Here is a 20,447-nt window from a genome sequence, read left to right on the forward strand (position 1 = left end):
TCGAATTTTTCACAACTGCAGTGTTTGAATACCTTGTTTAATCATGAAGTTAGTCGGGGAATTTGTTGAACAATATTTAAAGAACATAAAACGAGCAGCTTTCCGCTTTATTTTTTCTCAGGTGTCAATGTGTGCTTTTGTATCGGATTATCGCTGTATATTGAAATTTATGGGTTATAATGGAGCGGTAAGCCACAAGTTTAGTTTTCTGGTGGGCCTTCTTTAATTTGTCTCTCAGCAGGCAAAGATTCCTTAACGACAAGGACAAGTAGCATAAATGTGATTGTTCTCTCTGAAATCACACGATACAATGGCACAAAAGTATTTATATTCCCAGACTTCAAGTAAGAGATGAGACGAGAGAACATGCTTAAACATTATGGTGTGTTTTTTTTTACAGACATGCATGTAAACCATTTTATTAGTATTAAGCTGTGTGCTTCACTGGTTGCGCTAGATATGAGTATTCTGAATGTTAGAATGTTTTAAAAGCTTAGAACACCTTTCGATGTTTGACCTGATGACAGGAAACGTTCTGGGAACACCAATGATTGCAACGACACGAGACATTGCCTGTCTTTTCTCAAGCTCAAGATGCAAAGCTTGTAGCGAAAACACGGCCCGTGTGACTCCAGGAGAATTTGGTTTCGGCCCTTGCCTACTTTTAGTTGCACAGTCGTGTAATAAAGAGCATGTCTAGCAGATATTTTAGCATGTGCAATGATAAATAAGTTAGCGTAGTGTAAAATGCAAGTGACTCGTTTGTTAACAGAGGTTTCGTACTAACAACTTTCAGATCCTTCGTTATAAAAGAATAACTTTTTGCACACCTTCATTTTTCTTTTATGCCATGCAGCAGGATGGCAGTTCCGCATAATTGCTAGCGGTGGTTGTTACGGCAAGCTGAATCTGGCTTTTAAGCGAAGCTCTATGTGCTTATAAAGACGGCGTAATTAACCCTTCTTTATGCGTCCAAACAAAAGAGCTTCGCGTGGCGTAACCACGTCGCCTGAAAACAAAACGGTAAACGTTTCTGTCGGTGCAGGCTCAATGGTTTACTTACCACTCTCTCAACAAGCTGCGCGAATATGTTGAAATGCAGACTTCATTAACAAGGCTACATTGCAACGGAGGTCCTCCAGCGCTAAAGGCGAATTTTCGTTGCTCGACAGACGGCATAAACAGCAGGGTTCTCCTGAATTCCTTCAACAGATGGTTCAATGCGTGTGATGCCATACCTCCGTATCCTAACTAAACATGAAGGGAGTTGGGCTTATGTAAGTTAAGTAAAAATAGTATAAAACATGAACAGAGAGGTAATTGAATCTTTTTGACATTTGCTTCTGTCGTCGAAGGGACGGCGTTGGTGAAATCTCGGAATACGAAATGTCTGCGCCAGTTTGCGCCGCAGGAACATTGAAGAAGCAAATCACTGATAATATTGTTTTTAAGAGGGATCAATCATTGATAATTCGAGCTCTAAAAATAAGGTTGGCTGGATAACTTTCCATCTCAAGCGTATATATGTGCAGACACAGCATAAGCTGATACGCGAGAAGTTCAAATGTATATTTTCTATGTTACCGTAAGATAATGCGATAAATTGATTTCTCTAAGTCTCCCTGGTTTGGAACATTTTCCATCATGTTGATAGAGTACAAAAAAACTCTTACTGAACACCGCAGATTAAACAGTAAACACACAGAAACGTGACGCGCGAGTGCACAATTTTTCACAGAATATTATCAAAGAATTCTGGTAATAATTTACAGAAAAACGCGACAGACCTAACAGCGCAAAAAACCCGAAAGACAAGAAGGCAAACACACACCAGCGCTCACTGACGACTGAATTCTTTATTCAGACAGCAACACAAATATATACATAAAGAAAAGAAAGGGGCATCACTGCGCATGGCCCAGAAAAGTGAGACACCGCTTAGATTTCCCTCGAATTATTGCGGTTGTTAACATACGTTAGTTCTCCCTCAGACAAGGCCAAAGACGGAGTGCTGGCGCAAGACACACCATTCTTTCCGATAGCAGTAGCCTCAAAGATTTCCCGTGCACAGGCGTCATTGTAGCGTTTGCGGATAGCGCACCGTAAAAAGTCAAGCCCCGCAGTAGGGTACACATCACATTCACTATAGTGCAAGGCCAAGTTGCTGCCCGTACCGGAGCGAAGGCTGTAGGCATGCTCTCTTAAACGATCGTTTAGACAACGACCAGTCTGTCCAATGTAGCAGCGACCACAGTGAAGAGGAACCTCGTACACCACGCCTGCTTTGCAATTGATGAATGGTGTGGCATGGGTCTTTTTATAAGCTGGTTGTACGGATTTTTCGTAGTTGACCTGTCGGCAAAGTGGACCTAGCTTGTTAGGCGCAGATAAGACGACACAAACACCTGCACGCTAAGCGATTCTCTTTATGCTGTGAGGAAGGCCATGAATGTGAGGTGTGACGGCATACCTGCTTCTGCGGCTGTCCGGCTGCTTCACGGGGCACAGTTTTGCACACTTTTCCAGTAGTCTTCTGCGCCGCAGGTGAGGAGTGGACGCGGGTATCCGGCACTGAGCAGCCTTTCCACTTGGGAACAGAAGCTGGTGTGCCAATGGTGATAGCAGGAGCGCTCTTGAGCATTTCCAAGCGTTGATGAGGCCACACCTCTCTTGACGAGCTTACTGTGGGCCGAGATTATATAGACCGAGGAGCATACCCATCTTAGACCCAGGCACATACTCCCAACAAACGTGTTCCTGCCTGCACGTCCGCTTTAGGTCCGGGAAACGAAGCTTACCGTTCTCAGGATACTGCTTAGTCGGTGTAAGGAGGTTAAAGACTTTACAGAACTTGGCATAAACTTCCTCGAATTTAGTAGGCGCGTCGTAAGGCCCTTGTTCAAGGACAATCATAAAATCGTCCACATAACAAAAAAACTTTCTGAACCGAAACCTGCAGAGATAATAGCGACGCGTGCCAATGCCGGTGAAATGTAACCAAGACCAGATCACTTATTATCGGCGCAATGCAGGAGCCGATGCAAACTCTCCCTTTTTCTGCATGTGTGGTTCGTCCATAAAGACCACCGTCGCACGGAGGTATAGTCTTATTGCTTCGAGGAAGTCGGTTGAAGAAATGGCGCATTTGTTTTGAAATCTCAAGACGCCACACGTGTCGATGGCGTCTTCAACGACCTGGCAGATCATGCACTGGGGCAACAAAAAAATATAGGTCCTTGACATCAATCGAGAATAAATTGAAAGAACTACCGTGCTGCTTCGCGAACTAATCAAAGACGGTCAATGAGTGCCTTATCAGAAAGGGATCATCAACAGGAAGTACACGCCGGCGCTTCTGAAGAAAGTTTCCGAGCAACCGCTGCCAAGAATCTAGTACCTCGCTCGGGTGCTGTGCGCAGATTCGCCGTACCTGGTTGGTCTCGTGATCACGCCGCCTACTGCATATGCGCGAGTGAAAATGAGCGACGGTGAGCCTGTGAAGGCGGATCAATCTCGCGCGCGCAAGCAAGGAAAGTGGGGAGGAAATACGTCGTCTACGCACTTCGGGGGCTTTTACTCCGGCAGCCGCTGCTTATGGCGCGTCCATGCGAGCCCCATCTTGAAAGCGATCTGTGATGCGGACAGTCTCGGTGTCGAGGTTCACTGAGGGCCAATAGCTTCATAAGCGCAATAACACCCAGACGCTGGCGCGTCAACCGCGTTCACGAAGTGAAGCGTCACTGTAACGTTTGTTTAACCGTCTTTATTCACTCTTCTTTGCCTTTAGCGAGGTATACTGAATCGGTTTCGAAAGGTGGCAGGGCAATAAGGAAAGGAAGTGACAAGGAAATGTGCGAGAGATATTAGTTTGTATCTTGGGAGCTGACACCCAGCCTTGCGGCCAGCGATTATGTACACATAGTGGGCGAGGGTGATGCGATCGTGATATGGGCAGTGTGACAGCAAGGGAACGCTATCACGCAAGTACACGTGTACAGATATGCTACAGTCGCTTACACCGATTGGTGCTCAGTTCAGGTGGGAGACTTCAGTCGCCGCCGAAGATATAACCGGGCTTTTGGTTTATTTTGGGTTTGATTATTACCTCGCCGCCCCACCTTGTCACAGTGGCAGATTTTGTTCTTCCGCCCGGCCAAGCCCGAATTCTCACCATTAGATCAAGCGAAAATATCGACGGCGACGCATTGGTTTCCCCTTCTCAGCACTGCATTTTTCGGGGAATCGCCATCGCTTCTTGTCTAGTGCGTTTCTCACGCGGCTGCGCCACTATGACCGCCTACAAAACGACATCAGAGCCACTTCTGCTGCCGGAGGGGTCCACTGTTACCATGCTTATCGACGCAGCTCCAGTATGTGTCGTCACTGCTTCGCCTCTTTCCTCCTTCGCCGACTGTACGCCCTCGGATGGTTCACCCAGTGCTCTCAGGGCCACTGTGAGTTCAGATCTGAGCCCAACTCAGACTGATGCCCTGCTGACCGTTTTAAGGAAACACCAACCTTGCTTTGACGTGTGTTCGGATGGCTTGGGTAAAACAACCGTGGCCACTCATCACATCGAAACCGATGGATCCCGCGTCATTCGTCGCCGCCCTTACCGTGCATCGTCTGCTGAACGGAAAGTTATAGAAGACCAAGTAAACGACATGCTCGCACGGAACGTTATGAGGCCTTCAGCAAGCCCTTGGTCGTCTCCTGTTGTCCTAGTTAAAAAAAAGGACGGTTCGGTACGCTTTTGCGTCGATTATAGGGCACTAAACAAAATTACCCGTAAGGATGTATATCCTATGCCCCGTATTGACGATGCTTTGCATACCTTACAAGGTGCCGAATACTTTTCGAGCCTCGACTTGCGTTCTGGATATTGGCAGATCCCGATGCATGAGCCCGACAAAGAGAAAACGGCGTTTGCAACACCTGATGGCCTTTTCGAATTCAACGTAATGCCTTTTGGTCTGTGCAATGCGCCAGCCACATTTGAATTAATGATCGATACCGTACTACGCGGCCTCAAATGGAAAACCTGCCTATGTTACCTGGACGACATTGTCATCTTTTCGTCCAGCTTCTCCGAGCACCTAGAACGCTTAGACGACGTCCTCACGTGTCTAGCCAAGGCCGGTCTCCAGCTCAATACTAAGAAGTGTCGATTTGCGAGCCGCAGCATCAAAGTATTAGGTCACGTGGTCAGCAATCACGGCATTGAGCCAGATCCCGACAAGGTCGCTGCTGTACAGCATTTCCCAACACCAACCACACCTAAAGACCTTTGCAGCTTTCTCGGATTAGCGTCGTACTTCCGCCGCTTTGTCCGTGGCTTCGCGACTATCGCAGCTCCTCTTCATACACTCCTGACCACGACCACACCCTTTACCTGGACGGATGAATGCGAAGCCGCCTTTCAGACCCTCAAGCGATGCCTCACATCCGGACCAGTGCTTCGTCACTTTGATCCCACAGCCTCTACGATCCTCCACACTGACGCAAGTTGTGCAAAGAGGTCGTCGCTGACGGATGTTGCTTATGCGGAAGGGGCCTTCGAATTTTCCGAATTATCTGGCAATCGTAAAAAAATTTTGAAAACGGTTTCATGCCGTGCCGACCTAATGTAAAATTTTGTCAGACAGAAAACACTGCGTGCATACTTCCCAGCTGGGCTCAAAAAAAAAATCAGGCATGCTAACCAGGTTTGTGCCTTTGCTTAGCCAAAATGAATATGTATATATGGCTTAAATATTTTATTGTTCCCCTTTAGTTCCATGCTTTACAGTAGCCTTCTGCGTTTATTATTAACCATCTTTACGCCGGCACACAATTGTTAAATCAAATCAGGTTTTTTTTTTTTTCATAAAGAAATGGAGGGAGGCCTGAACAAAAAGTGAAAACTAGTTTACTTGACAAAGGCTCCGGCCTATGCTTATGTACAGTTATATAAGGGTAAGCAAAGTGAAGATAGCAGGGCTGTTGCTGACACAAAGCTTTTATTTGCAAGAAGTACAGCAAGCCATTGTTTCATGCACTTTAACTCATGTGCAACGGCTCAACTTCAGCTGCTTGGCCCTGTACCACTTTCCTGCCTTGTCACAGTTAATTCCTTTCACATAAAAATGCAGACGTGTGACAATGTAAAAACTAATTATTTTAGCTGTGAGGCTAAGAGCGTGCACATTGCAGCAAACTTCGAGGGAAAGCTTACTCTTAGCAACTTCCAGCATATCCATAACGCTGTCAGTGTAGCTCACTCTGAGAGAAGCATTCTGTGAAAATATCCTCTAGAATTTTCACAAAGCCGTACAGCTGACTGGAGGGATAAAGGAGGCCTCCTCGCGGTCCAGAAGTTTGTTAGCCGGGCAAGTTGAAAACTTTCGCCCGGTGACGTCATAGTGAGCAGCTTTATGCATTATTGGCATTTTGTGCTGGAATTGACAATACACTTCCGCGCAACATAGCCCGCAATGTGGTAAGTGAGCCTCGAGTCGCTTCTGGCCACCTGCTGGTTATGGTCGTTTGAAACTCGCAGGCCCGTGCAATGCTGGGGTACCACGTTTGTGTGGCCTCTGTGGCAGTAGCGCTAGCAGCAGTTTGACGGCACTCATTTCTGTCACCTGATGCTTCGAGAGAGTCAACTTCCAGTAAGGAGGCCAGTGTACATTCCTCGCAGTTTCCTTCGCTAACTGACCTAGCTGGACCATAAAACGAAAAACAATTCACAGTGATCAGGAACTGCGTTCGAGTTGAGCACAAAACGTGGCTTGAAATGGAGCTCGCATACTGCGCTCGTGTCGTCCAGGGGAGGTTCTATGGAGGTTCTTTTCCCACTCTTTCCGCCTATTTTTATCCTTCAGGACGCCAAACAAGGAGAACTTCGGCCCATCCTTCACATAAACATAGCCTGTTTGGCACCCAGGCGCCTTACAGTGGTTTTGTCGATGCCGCAGCATGGCTCATTTACTGCAAGGAATACTAATCTCTTGCAGGCTATGTGCGAAAAAAACACTGAAGGAAAAAAAACTCCACGCGACGACGTCCACAGAAGAAACAACGCAGCTCAGCAACTCCAACTAGTATGATCGGACACTAGGCGGGCACTGGGCAGCTGCGCCGTCGCACCCACGTTCCATTGAAACCGACGCCAGCGCCGCCGCTCGGGTTATCGGAGAAGCGCATATTTGCGACATTCGTGGAGCCAGCGCATCGCATAGCCTCCGCCGGAGAGTAAGCCCACTGCCCCCTTCTGGTACACTGTACCAGCACGCCACCGGTGCAACATCGGAAGGCACGCGATATCGAAGGCCACGTAAAGGACTTGGTGATGAGTGCACCGCGGCGCCGCCAGATGGCGGAGCATGCCGAGAGGAAATAGGGTGCCTCGATGCCAGCGCCGCCGTTCAGGGTGGTGCCATCTTTTGACCGCACCCGCGCCGCTGCTTTCTCGCTGCGACGCCATCTTGAGTCACAGCGAGCGGTTGCGAGTGCTTGGTGCCGGTGCTTAGTTCGAGACACAGTGCGCGCGGATGCTTCGCTGACGCTTCTACTTGCTGGACAGTGTTCAGCCGCATGAATGACAAGCTTGTCAAGTGCATCGAGTCAACATGATGGGCTGTTGTGTTCCCAAGTGCACCGGATCGACGAGAAGGGCTTCGTTGTTTACGCTTCCCCGGGGACCCAGAGCGAAGGAAGAGATGGGAAGCCCAAGTAAAGCGGTATCACTAAAAGGCAACGGATAGCTCCTACATTTGCGAGGTAAGTGTCAGGAAAGTTTAGACTATCGCATCGTGTTTTTCATAAATAAGAAAGTATTCTCTGATCCTCGCTCACGTACCTACGTTCGCTCACGAACTAAGCACTGCACCGATGCTGTCTGAGTAGCCTATGGTTTGCGAGCGCGCGTCGCATAGGCTTTTGCCGTTTTGATCGGCGCAGTCTATGCGAGTAGTACCCTTATTTTAAGAACTGACGAAAATGCTTCGCCGCGAAATAGCCTTACATTAGCTACAAATCCTCATGTAAACCACCTATTTTACTTTTTTACGGGAAGCACACATCGTGTGTGTCTTGTTTTTTTTTTTTTTCCTCAGTTTCTTTTTTCGCTACTGGTTATTTGGGACTAAAGAACGCAGTGCTTCTTCTGGGGAGAGCGGCTGTTGTGTACGTGGCAAGCGAAGCATTGTGATTTTCTCTAAATTCTCAGCAGATATCTTGCGGATCTCAGGTTGTTACGTTATATAGCTGATTTTTTAGACGAATATATTTGTAGCGTGGTGCTCGTAAGCCGATGGTCATTCGTGCTCATTCCCGATCGTAGTGGCTACTGTGACGTTCTTTAAATGCCTGTGCACGGTATGCCCAGGTGTAGTAGAGTTAAGGGGCAACATGGGACCAAAATGTTTCGGCGCTTTCTGGCATGGTGTCTGTTGTAGCCTGTGCATTTCTTCGAAACGTGTGAAGCGAGGTAATACAGCATTACTTCTGCGAAAATTTATTTTTATGCACTGTAATGGGTTCTCTAGCTGTATTTCCAAGGCAACTTTTCATATCAATAATCACTTTTGTTGTTTTACTTGTACTTAGAAACACTTTGAAGAGGACCAGTACAAGGGAAATCGACAGGATGGGCGCCGTCTGTTAAAGTCAACAGCCTTACATCATCATGGACTCTATTTTCGAAGTCAAAAACATTGCTTTTGACTGCCTTAGTTTCATTTACGGTTTTTGTACGCGATATGTATCCAGTGTTGTTTATTTTTTTCAATGTAGTCATCAGTGTTCTAATGGTTATTTATAAAATGTTCTGTACTCGCCATCGATGTGTTTGGCTGATGCGACGTATTCGATGGTAGCTGATGTATTCTGGCTGGATATCTTGATTAATATTACCCGCGGTTGCGTTTTCTTGTTTGCATTCTTGTTTTCGATTTATATTGCGCGTAATAAGGTTGATGTACCCACTTGACCACCCCCCCTCCCCCCCCCATGTAATGAATAAATTAAAATAAACTCTCCCTATCCCAAATTATGTGTGTCGAGCCTACCTTGCGAATTGTTTTTATCTCGTCTTTCAACATAACCTTCAGGCGCCACACAATACATATAATTTTTCGTGTACATATCTCTTTCATGATTCATTGTACTAGACATTATAAGTAAATGTATTTTGTGCATCGTTTGGTTTGTTGTGTGTACTACGCAAGATTGACACAGACAAGTTACGTTACATGTTTCTCTACAGCACTAACTTAACCTTATTTTCACATCGTAGTTATTTTTACACCAGCTTAATCCTGTGAGCACACAGTTTTGTGGGCAAAAAAAAAGCAAGATTGCGCGTAGATATCGTCAAATAATTGCAACGAACGCGAAGAGCACGCGCAACGCAAGGGAAACTAACCGCCGGCCGTGCGCGAGTGGCTGGCTACGGTAAAGGAGGCGTGACGTGTAAACCAAAATACAATAGCGAAAAAGAAAAACTTCCACACACAGGGGGTCGCAAACCTTATATACCAAGCATCGAAGCGCAAAAAAAAAAATTGTCCGTATTTCAAACATACACACGGCATGTTAAATGTAAATTGAATTAGGCAACTTGGGGCATGTTCCCGGCGCCATACATTTACGTCTTGGACCTTCGACGAGTTAACGGCTATTGGTTATGAAGATGTGCAGATGCGATACCGATAAAAAAATCCTCATCAAGGCAAAGCACTTGGAAGTGCGCCGCGAGTAACACTATTTATGAACGCAAGCGTAGCTGAGTCTCAGCTCGTGTGACACAATATGGCGGCGCCAGCGGGGTTGTCTCCACCCTGGATGGCGGCGCTGGGCATCGAGGCACCCTAAGGAAAGTGTAAGATGCCTGGCTGCAGTATAGAGGTCCGCCTCATACATCACGTGTTTCTGATGTTCGGATACTTAGATACTACCTTTAAGTTGATATACGTATTTAAACAATGCACATTACTTCTATCGAATTAAAATACAAAAAAGAGCTAATAAGACAACAAAAATAAACAAGAAAAGGGTGGGGGGCATAAAGCAATTTGAGCAGTAGCCTTCAGCTGTCCAATCATCAACGTGCAATCAGTTGAGAAATTATTCCAAGAAGAATGAGAATTTAAACCTTTGTGCTGGCAAAATAAGGAGTCAGAGAATGCTGTATTCTGCTGAAAATATGAGAGTAAACTTTCATTAGAGGCCTCTAATGTATTGCATGTATTGCTGAAAACCGCAAAGCTAAACAAAAATCTAAACACAAAGTTTACCAAAGTGTTAAGTCTATCACATGAAAAGAATATCCGCATTTCTATAAACTCAGTCTGTCAGTACATCTAAACCGGAGGAATTTAATGTATTAATTTGCAGTTGACGTGAACTTGTTTCATGATAACGAGGTTTTTGCAAAAGTCCTTCTCAATATTGAAGGCAAACGTCAGAGGTGCGTGAAATAGATTTCTTTGTGTAAGATTGGTGCAGTTAACCAAACCGCATATAATGCTCAAAATGCGTGTTTTTATTGCTATTCAAGAGAATCCTAAAAATGATGCTTGAATGTTCTCAAATTTTGGTATTTTATGGACTTGTTTATTTTTTTATTACTCTTGGTAAATTTTATTGCTTTCTTTTTTCTGTAGCAAGCCTGATCCCGTCCGGTGCAAAGAAAGCCGAGAAAAAAGATTTCTTACTCTTATGGATTTATATGTGAGCTCCTGAGGTGAATCTTCCTCATGGCGATGAACATTCACAATAGAATGTACAAGCCTAGGTCAAACAGACAGACAGACAGACAAAGAACTTTAATGAAGGTCCTGAGAAGCTCCGTTGCCCCTTCTCAGGTCTCAAAAAATTTGTCTGTAGCGCAGCTTCTTACTATGGCCTAATACACTGACAATGAAAACGCGTTCACCATCCTAGCACAACAGGTATTTCTAGATTTCTGCGAGCGCTTGTTCAGTAAACACGTCTAAATACTGCATGTCTCTCCTCCTTATCTTAGTGGATTCTAATACGTTTGCTGAAACCAAATTAAGAGTGTCCGTACATTCCCTCGTCACAAGACACTGAAGATCTCATCAAAGTGAAGCTGCACTACCGCGGGCAATACAGAGAAATGGGAAAGTTGGCATAGGCGGACCATTTAGGTCTGTAGCACAAAAACAAAAGAAAGAAAAGAAATGGACCTTGTAAGATTGAGACACATGATCGCCATACTTGCAAGTAATCGTTTATTGGCCAATCGCGAGAATAAGCAAAAAAAAAAAAAAAACTAGAGTGTATACGTAACCTGTTTAGGTTGTTGGAGGGCTTGTCTAACATACCTATCTGGCGCTTTGCGGATAAAATATGCAGCCACTATCTTCCTCGTTTGAAAGTCGAGATCTCAAAACAACACAGTAGCATCATTAAATGGCGGCTTGCTTCCACATTGCTTACAGAATGTTGTGCAACGTGGGAACAGGGCGAACATATTAAAGCGTATGTATGCTATCGGAACGGCTCATTTAAACAGCCCGCCGTTTGACGTATGTAGTAACGGCAACAAGCCATGGGATTATTGTACAGCATGGCTTGGCTACACGGGACAAACTAATTTATGTCCTTAGCTTAGCAATTTCTCGTTTGCTTCCTTTCTACTTTTCTTTCTGGAGCAGTAGACACAAATGACTGAGAGTGTTCTGGGCAAAGAAACCAACCAGTATGCCATATTTGAACGCCAATTTCTTTATGCTGTTTGATAGCGCGTGCATATTACTTCCTTCTGCTGACATTACAGCGTACCGACCACACCAACATCTTATTTTGTTTCTTTAGGGCGTGAAAAACTTTGCAGACGGTCACAAGATCGCTGGCACGAGAATGTCTGCTCTCTCAAGATTTTTGAAACGAAGGTGAAAGCTTTCGTTACCGTGGTGAAAACATGACTTCAATATCGCGGACCGCAGGCCAGGCACAGACAGAGAGAGAAAGAAGGGAAGAAAGAAAGGCAGGGAGGCCAGACACAGAAACTGTCATCCAGAAACTGTCATCTTATTTAGGTCACGCTCTGTAGGCAGTGTGCATGCAAGCCGTTGTTTAATGAAAGGCGGTGTAGTACTAACATCGCGACGTTCGAACGAGAGAGATACCAGGCGCACATGTGTGAGTCAGCCCTCTGTGCACACAAACCCAGTTGGCATTTCGTATATTCATAGCAGTGTTGTACACGTTCCTCTAAAACAGGAACGACAGCTCGTTCCTCGTTCCTTGCCATTATTGAAACGAGTTTCCGTTACAAGTTCCTTTAATGTGAAAGGGACGCGTTCCAGTTACACTTCGAACATTGGAACGTGTCGTTACATTAACGTTACATTTGATTTTTTAAATTGAAATTTAGTGTTGTATAATCCTGACGCGATATAAAGGGAGCAATTTAAAACTCGCATTGAACTACGTATATTATACGAATTTGAACATTGCAGGCAGCAGTTTATCTGGAGATAAAAAGAATCCAAAGAAACGCTCCTAGACGATTTTTTTTTCAGGGAGCACCAGACATACGCCAGACATGCCTAACTGCCACTATGGTGCTCGTCTATTACAAGTGTAACACATATGGCACTTTCCACTTTGGTATGCAAATGCGTACTCTGGATAGTGCGCTTCAGATGTGCAAATAGGAAGTTACTCACATGCACCAATATAATTAAATTGCTTGTACAAGAAACCACATCGAAAGATGAAATACATAGGCGTTTCATGAATGCTGATTCAATATTGCAGTATGAGTGGGGAAAAAATGTGCAGAAAACATATTCACAACTTAGTAAAGTCTCTTGCTCGATTGAACTCAGCAAGAGTTGGCATCTCGATGCTGGTGTCCGACAGATGAACCCGTGACAATTAATAAAGATTGTCACGTGAGAATCTCGAAGCTTAGTCATAAAAAATATAACGGAGCACTCACGAGAACAATGCAATATTGTCACGTGACAGGTAAGCGGTAGTAGTTTGCGCCTCACACGGTCGCCCATCCACCCTGCATGATGTGCTGCGTACGTGCTGTACAATGCCGTGGAACGTTTACAAAAGGAACGCCGTTCACTCTGCCGTTCCTTTGTAAACCTAATGAGTTACCGTTACAGTTCCGCCGACCCTCAGCGGAACGGTGGCGTTCCTTCATTCCACCCAAAAGAAACTAGTTCCGGGAACGCCATTCCTTGGAACGACGTTCTGTACACCACGGATTCATTGTAAATAACATCATTCGTGAGTGTGTGTACGTTCTGGTTTTCATGTGACAGTGACGGTTTTTATGCTGTACGGTGCATCTCAGAAGCTGCATACGCATGTGCTTTTTACTTAAGCTAACAATATCCTAATGAAGACTCTGTCTCAAGTGTAGCGATCGTGTTTGTCTCCTACTTCTCTGATGATACGTATTTTTACAGCGAAGCTGTATACCTCTACAAGCCAAGGAAATTGTCGTGTTGGCGCAAGCAAAAATGTCAGGCAAAAAATTGAATACAAACAGCATATCTCCTTTGAAATGAGTCATACAGCATACAGCTCAGCATTCGTTTTCAAAAGAAAAACCACAAAACAAGCATCAAGCCCACATAATGGAATATAAGCCGCGTGTGAACAATGGGAACACCCTCCGACGGGTTCCAGTAAAGATTGGGTTTGCACCTACTTCGAAAGGGGTTGACGTCATTCAAAACCCTCGTGAAACCAATTTTTCTGGTTTCACTCTTTGCAGAGCCGCGCGTGGGAATTCAAGTGACGTTACAATGTGTAATCGTTATGGGTGTCGTTTACAGCGTTCCTTCTCCCACGTGTGTTTCCTGGTTGCGTAAGCTACTCCGAGTGGAAAAGTACCCAGCAGCATAGAACTCACGTAGTGACGTCACCATGGTCTAGCAACTCATTCTGTTCATTCCAGGCTACCATGCGTAGAGCACGGAAAATAAAGACACCTGAAGAACAGCGTGCATGTAATGTCGTTGGGAAGTAATAAAGGGTGTGGGTAAGTACATTTCGCTTGTCTCTGGTTTCACTCTTTGTAGAGCCACGTGTGTGAATTCAACTGAGGTCACAATGAGTAATCATCGTGTGTGCCATTTACAGCTTCGCTGTCCAACCACCTTCATAGCGTGGATTGTAGGCACAATTTTTATTTATTTTTTCGTGCTACACTTTATGGTGATGCAGTATCATCCAGGGCCGCCAAGCTGAACTGTTCACTAATATCGCCAATGAATCAACTTTTATATAGCTTGGCCACAAAACGATCCCCGCATCAAAACGACAGTCGTTGCGGCAGATAAAGAAAATGAAGCAGATGTATGCACAGAGCGAGATTGAATGTTATTCTAAATGAGAAACTTGAACTTTGGAATTAATACTATTCAACATTGACTGCTGCCCTATCAGCCTTTTCAAGCATTTGTGGGACGCAGGCTCACATAAAAATATATGGATTGCAAATCATGCCCAAAGCCGCCTGATGCCAAAGTATTTCAATGTAATCTGCAGCATGCAGATATATCAAAACATTATCACTTTGAGCCACAATTTATTTTAACTTCGAGAAAATGTTTCAATCTTTGCGCGTTATTGAGCTTTTGCCCTTATATTAGAAAAAGTACACTGGAAAACTCCATTGCACTGCTGTATTTCGCAGAAGTGGTATGTTTTCAATTTGTGACATTCCTTCATTTGGTCCATCATGAACCAACAGTGAAAATTTATGACGGCGGGCACGTACTGGAATAATGCCTGGTTCTTCTCTTCTGAAGCGCTTCTTATATTTAAAAAAAACTTATAAATTCGTTCTTACTTCGTTCAAGTGCAGATGAATATTTAACAAGGACTTCTTTTGCTTATTGAGCTAGGCTGAGATGGTCATTAAATTTGGAGCGCACGAAAACAATCTGTTCTTTGGATTTTGTTTGCACCTCTACCACGTGTCCTTTACAGTGACCAGTGCCTTGCATAATCCTCCCGCCCAAGAGGCCACGTGCGACACTTGCAGCTATAATGATACACCCACACGTATAATCTGTGTCTGCCTGCGCTAATATGGTAGTGCTGAGAGGCAAGTGATGTGCAGAGTGTTGGACTAATGGGACAATCGTACATTCAAAGTACTAAAAGTTATGGGCCAGTGCTTCCAAACAAACTCCGCGCAGACGGCTGTTTTCGCGTGACACAGGTTCCCGCTGTCCACGGATCTTTGTCATAGATTTTAACAGCGTCGCCAGCTACCACTCTACAGTGTACGCGGCTACATATTTTGAGGGGGTGTGTCCTTTGTTTATCTTCTTATCCACAAAACCTCCCTCCACCCCCTCGTGCGCCAACCGGAACTCCCTGCCTTTCTATGCATCCTTTCTCTCTCTCTCGAAATGAAAACTTGGAGGACGCTTAAGCTTCGCCTTTAAGAGTAGAACGCGGGAGCGTTATCGGGACCCGTTCGCATCGCAACTTTCGCATACGGCACGTAGGCTTCATTCGCTGCAACAAGGAACGTGGGAAAGCCAGCTTACAAAGACCAAGCTTACACCAATCCCCTAAAGTCGGCTTCACTTTTAAACTGAAATGCATTGCTGAAAAGACGTTTTCTAGGGGCAATATAAGTGGTCTTATTAAATTGTGAAGGCCCTAGCATCTATTTTTGTTATTTAATTATTGTTTGCTATTGCCCCTACGCGCGCAGGTCTGGTAGAAATGTTTGAGTTCCGTCGCAGCAGAATTAGGTTTTCTCGTACATTCAAATTACAATCTGACGCCGATTGGTAAACAATCCGATGGCGAATCCGACGCCGAATGGTAAAGTCGTACTTTACATTTTTCTGAAGGATTTCACTGAGAGAAATTCAATTTTTGTTCACCAAAACCTTGCACCACATGGAGGGCCTGCGTGGTCGATGTGGTTGGATGATTTTCTCCGCCACCCGCGATCACACGCCGGTTGCCAACGCCGGTTTTCTGCGATACTGGGTCTAAACGCTATCGCGTTAAAAGATAACAGTGAGAGGCGAGAGGAAGGGAAAGACGAGTGCTACACTTCAGAATAACTTCTTCTTGGACCGAGTTGGTGTTTACTTACCATGATACCAAGCACAGCAAAAACTTGAAATAAAAGATAACAGTGAGAGGCGCCTCTCGCCTCTCACTGTTGCTGTTATCTTTTATTTCGAGTTTATTGCGCTACTAAGTATCATGTTAAGTAAACACCAACTCGCAGAAGAAGTTATTCTGAAGTTTGAGCTGTTTTCACAAGATCCTCCCTCCTCTTCACCACTACAAATGTTTTCGGGAATGGTGACTGTGGGCCACGTTGCTTTGGCACAGGGTCGTTTTCCTATTACAGAACACGCTGCGCAACAGGAAAATCCTGAAAAATTCAACCGGACCGTTCGCACTATCACTCTCAGGTAGATCATTGCCACTGCACCCTGCAAAATTTCTGCATGCAAGATATCTTCGGTCATCGCAAATTTTTAATTTAAAAGAGGCAAACCGTTTTTGTATCCCTTGTCCTTAGAGGTCGTGTCGATAACTGGAGACGTCGTGCTTTGAAATGCAGTCCTCGTCAACTTCGTGCCAGAGACTGCAGTCATCACTGCCACCTTCCAGTGGAAGTCATGTTTTCAATAGATTTTGTCCACCAAAAGAATGTACATTCATTATTTAAAGCGTGTACGCCACCTCCTAATTTGTTGAAGCTCTACTCTAAGCCATGCACCCGTGCTCGAAAAAAAAATAAAGCACATAGGTGTCGTACGCAGCCGCACCCTCAGTGTTGAATGGCAGCCTATCCCGTGAAATCGAAGGCTCAAAGCACCACTTGTGTCACAAAAACAAATGTCAATGGTCTGCCTGCTCAACTCATTTGACTAGCGCGGATATATCAGGTTCCTCTTCGATTTTGTTACTTATGCGATGCCTTCGCTCCTCACCGCGGGCGCGAACGCCCGCTGTTACGTGGCCCGAATGCCCGATGTCACGAACTGGTGGCACACAGGAAATGCCGCCATTTCTTGGCTAAATCTACATTTCGCAGGGTTTATAGTGGTAACAATAAATGTTGAGTTGCACGAGAACAAAAATCACTTTTATTTTACGAACAATCATATATAGTATCAGCAGAACACCACGGGAAAAAGAACGAAAATGCACGTGCCCTACTAGCGCATGCACGCTTGCTTCTATATTATATATATAATATTTTTATATTATTATGTTATTATATTATTATAATATTGCCACACCTTGCAACATGTGCTACATAATTAGAAAGCCGAAGACGCGTGCTAGTCCACGCGCCATGTGCCGGCACCTGCATTGACGGGCGCCAGCGAAGAAGCAGATGACCATCCTCCGATCCACGTGCGGGTGCTTGCGTTTTTACGTTTGATCAGCTGGCGGTCAGGCTTCAGGTTGCCTGTTCTCCTGGAACGTGACAATATTATTATAATAATATTGTCCGGCAGTGGCGATCGAAATTGTTTAACGAAGGAATCGTCTATGGAGAACACACGAAAACCAAAACAACCCAGCAAGTTCTGTGCATATAAGTCGAGTCGCCAATGATTAAGCCTGTCACGAATTCACTACACTGGGCAGTAAGGGGACAAAATATATGCCGTTGCATCTATTTGTGGGGGGGGGGGGGGGGTGCATGTGGTATTATCATTTAATAGGACGACACAATTGCGCCTTTAGTTCTCAGCTTACAGGTCGGGTCTGATAATCATGTTTGTAGGTAAGTAGGCGTAGCCCAGTTCCTCTTTTTTCTTGCCTTCATTGCACTTCATTTTTAGCATCAGGTGGCAATATCAATATTAGGCGGACCAATAAACTACTTATTGTGAATAGCTATAAAAGAAATGTTACGTTACCAGATCACCAGACGCCCAACATCAATAGGCTGCCTTCGCAAGTAACATGACTGCAGCCGCTGCGCCACATTATGCAATATTGAAAGTCAACGCGCCAGAAAGTATTACCCCACTCCACATTATACAGCTCTATTTGTTTGCCATATGTCAGATTCAACAGCATTGCCCCAGTAACATGAACTATTTGTACTGGTGTACACACTGTTTAAATAAATGGGCAAACAGAAATGTCCTTATTAGCGCATTAGCGTGTTCGACCCCTGCTATAAAGTGCATCGAACGTAACAGTCTATTTGTGAGAAAATTGGAGAACCAGCGAGCGAGACCGCGGCTTGATGACGACAGGCGGATCATGGTACCCTTGTGAAAGTCAAACAGTTACGTCACTCTTGGGTGCCTGCTAATCGCATGACCGCACCGCGGTTTGCCAGTTCAAATTTCTGGGTTAATTTGGCCGGAATTCATTACTCTGTGGAGAATAGCAACGATTGGTTTTTTTTTTCACTGTGCGGTATCCATTATAAATTTCTTCGGATGACGGGCTTCTAGTTATACAATAGGATCATTTGCCTGACTCTCTTGGTTAACAGTTTTAATAATGTAATTTTTAATTACATCTGTTATAAACAACTCGAGCCATGTTCAAATGTGTGCCTCCTTGGTAAAAGCAAAGCCGAGCGAATCGCTTATTTAAGTATTCCTTATCCTTTAATGAACGTGGAATTCATTTTCAGAAGCGCCCTGTCTAACGTGATTGCCAAAATTTGGCGACAGCGAAAAGCAAAACGATTTGGTGAGCCAGAGCTTAGGGGATAAAATAGAACTTGTGAGTGTAGAGCGAAAGCACAGTTCGTTGGCATACGAGGCTCGCGCGAATGGGACGAGCTGTATTGTATTCCAAGTTCAGCTTTTCGCACAGCACTCACCATGATCATAACCGAGTGGGTACATGTATTCGTGGTTTGGCAGAGGCATTTTCACACGGAATGCAACGAAGGTGCGCATCGTGCAAAATCGATGTTGCTTTCCGGTCCCACTTGTTTATGGCATTATGTCCCTTTTTGCATCGCTGTCGTGTTCCTCCAGAAGCACATTCTCACCTGTGGCTCCTTATGCGTGCATGAATTGCCCCCACTACATTGAGAAAGTGGCTTTTTCTGTGAAGCTTTCCGGTATGAATGTTGAGCTCGCCTCGAATTATGGGGCGAAGGGAAATGCTAGCCTTGTTATATTGTCACGTACGAGTTTGTGCTGCTGTGGCCAAAATGACGTTCGGAGGTGAAGAGGAGGCTGAAGTGTCTCGGAGATCGGTAGATGGTGTTACTCTGGCCACTGATCTACAACCTTGTAACTGTATATATTGTAAATACATATATTTTTCTCCCCGTAAAATTTTGGTGGAAGTGCGCGGTAATCTCGCCACAAGCCGGCCCTGGATCATCGCAGCGGGCATCACATCGGTTCCGCTGTTATGGATACTGACGCTGCCTCCGCCGCTCAGACACCAGCAGAAGTAGTGCTAACCCAGCTACACCACCCGGGAATCTTCATCGGCACTGGCAAGGTCGACGTGGAAGACTGGCTGATGTCGTTTGAGCACGTCGGTAAGCACAACAAGTGGGATGCCACACTTTGGCTGGTCAATGTGAACTTTTACTTGGGACGAATAGCGAAGGTATGGTTCGAGACGCATGAAGCCGAAATTACAAGCTGGGACTCCTGCAAGGAAAAGCTACGTGATGTTTTCGAAAGACCTGCGGGACGTGAAACGGAGGTCAAGCAAGAGCTAGCGTCTCGTGCCCAGAAACCAACCGAATTATACGTCGCGTACATTCAAGACGTTCTGGCTCTCTGCCGTAAAGCGGACGCGGACATGCTGGAGGCCGATAGGGTTGGACACATCTTGAAGAGCATCGCGGATGATGCGTTCAACCTCCTGCTTTTCGGGAACTGCTCAACGGTTGACTCCATCATTTGGGAATGCCGAAATTTTGAGCAAACGCATCGTACAACGATTCGACCGACTTCCGAATATGGCTGCCCCTTTCTCCTTCAACGACCCTCCGGCATCACATCCGCCTGGAACGCCAAAGACAGGTAATCCTTCACGAACTTGAAGCTATAGCTCGAAGTTCTCACTGTCCCCATACGCATGACAAAATGACCATCTCGTTCATACAAGCTGTTGTCCGCCAAGATATTACAAACCTGGACATCCAGTCTGCCGTCGGCTGACGTCCCACCCCTACGGCTCCTGTCATTGCCTCTGCTGCACCTCGCCAGTCGTTCCCGAATCGATATCGGAACCCCTCTGAGTGGCGAACATCGGATGACAGGCCAATTTGCTTTGCTTTCTTCCGGGTCGGTCACATTTCCCGCCACTGCCGTAGTAGCCGCTGGTACTCCTCGCCTCGACCATATGCGGATCGCCGCTGCGAGCGAGACACTTTCTGAACTGTTGCCCCTTTTGAACGATACTATGCCGGCCTTCCCTCTTGAGGAACACCATTAGCCGCTCGCCCTCGCCGCAACGCCGTCAGTCCCGTTCAC

This window comes from Dermacentor silvarum, chromosome 5 (assembly GCF_013339745.2).
Source record: "Dermacentor silvarum isolate Dsil-2018 chromosome 5, BIME_Dsil_1.4, whole genome shotgun sequence".
Taxonomy (NCBI): domain Eukaryota; kingdom Metazoa; phylum Arthropoda; class Arachnida; order Ixodida; family Ixodidae; genus Dermacentor; species Dermacentor silvarum.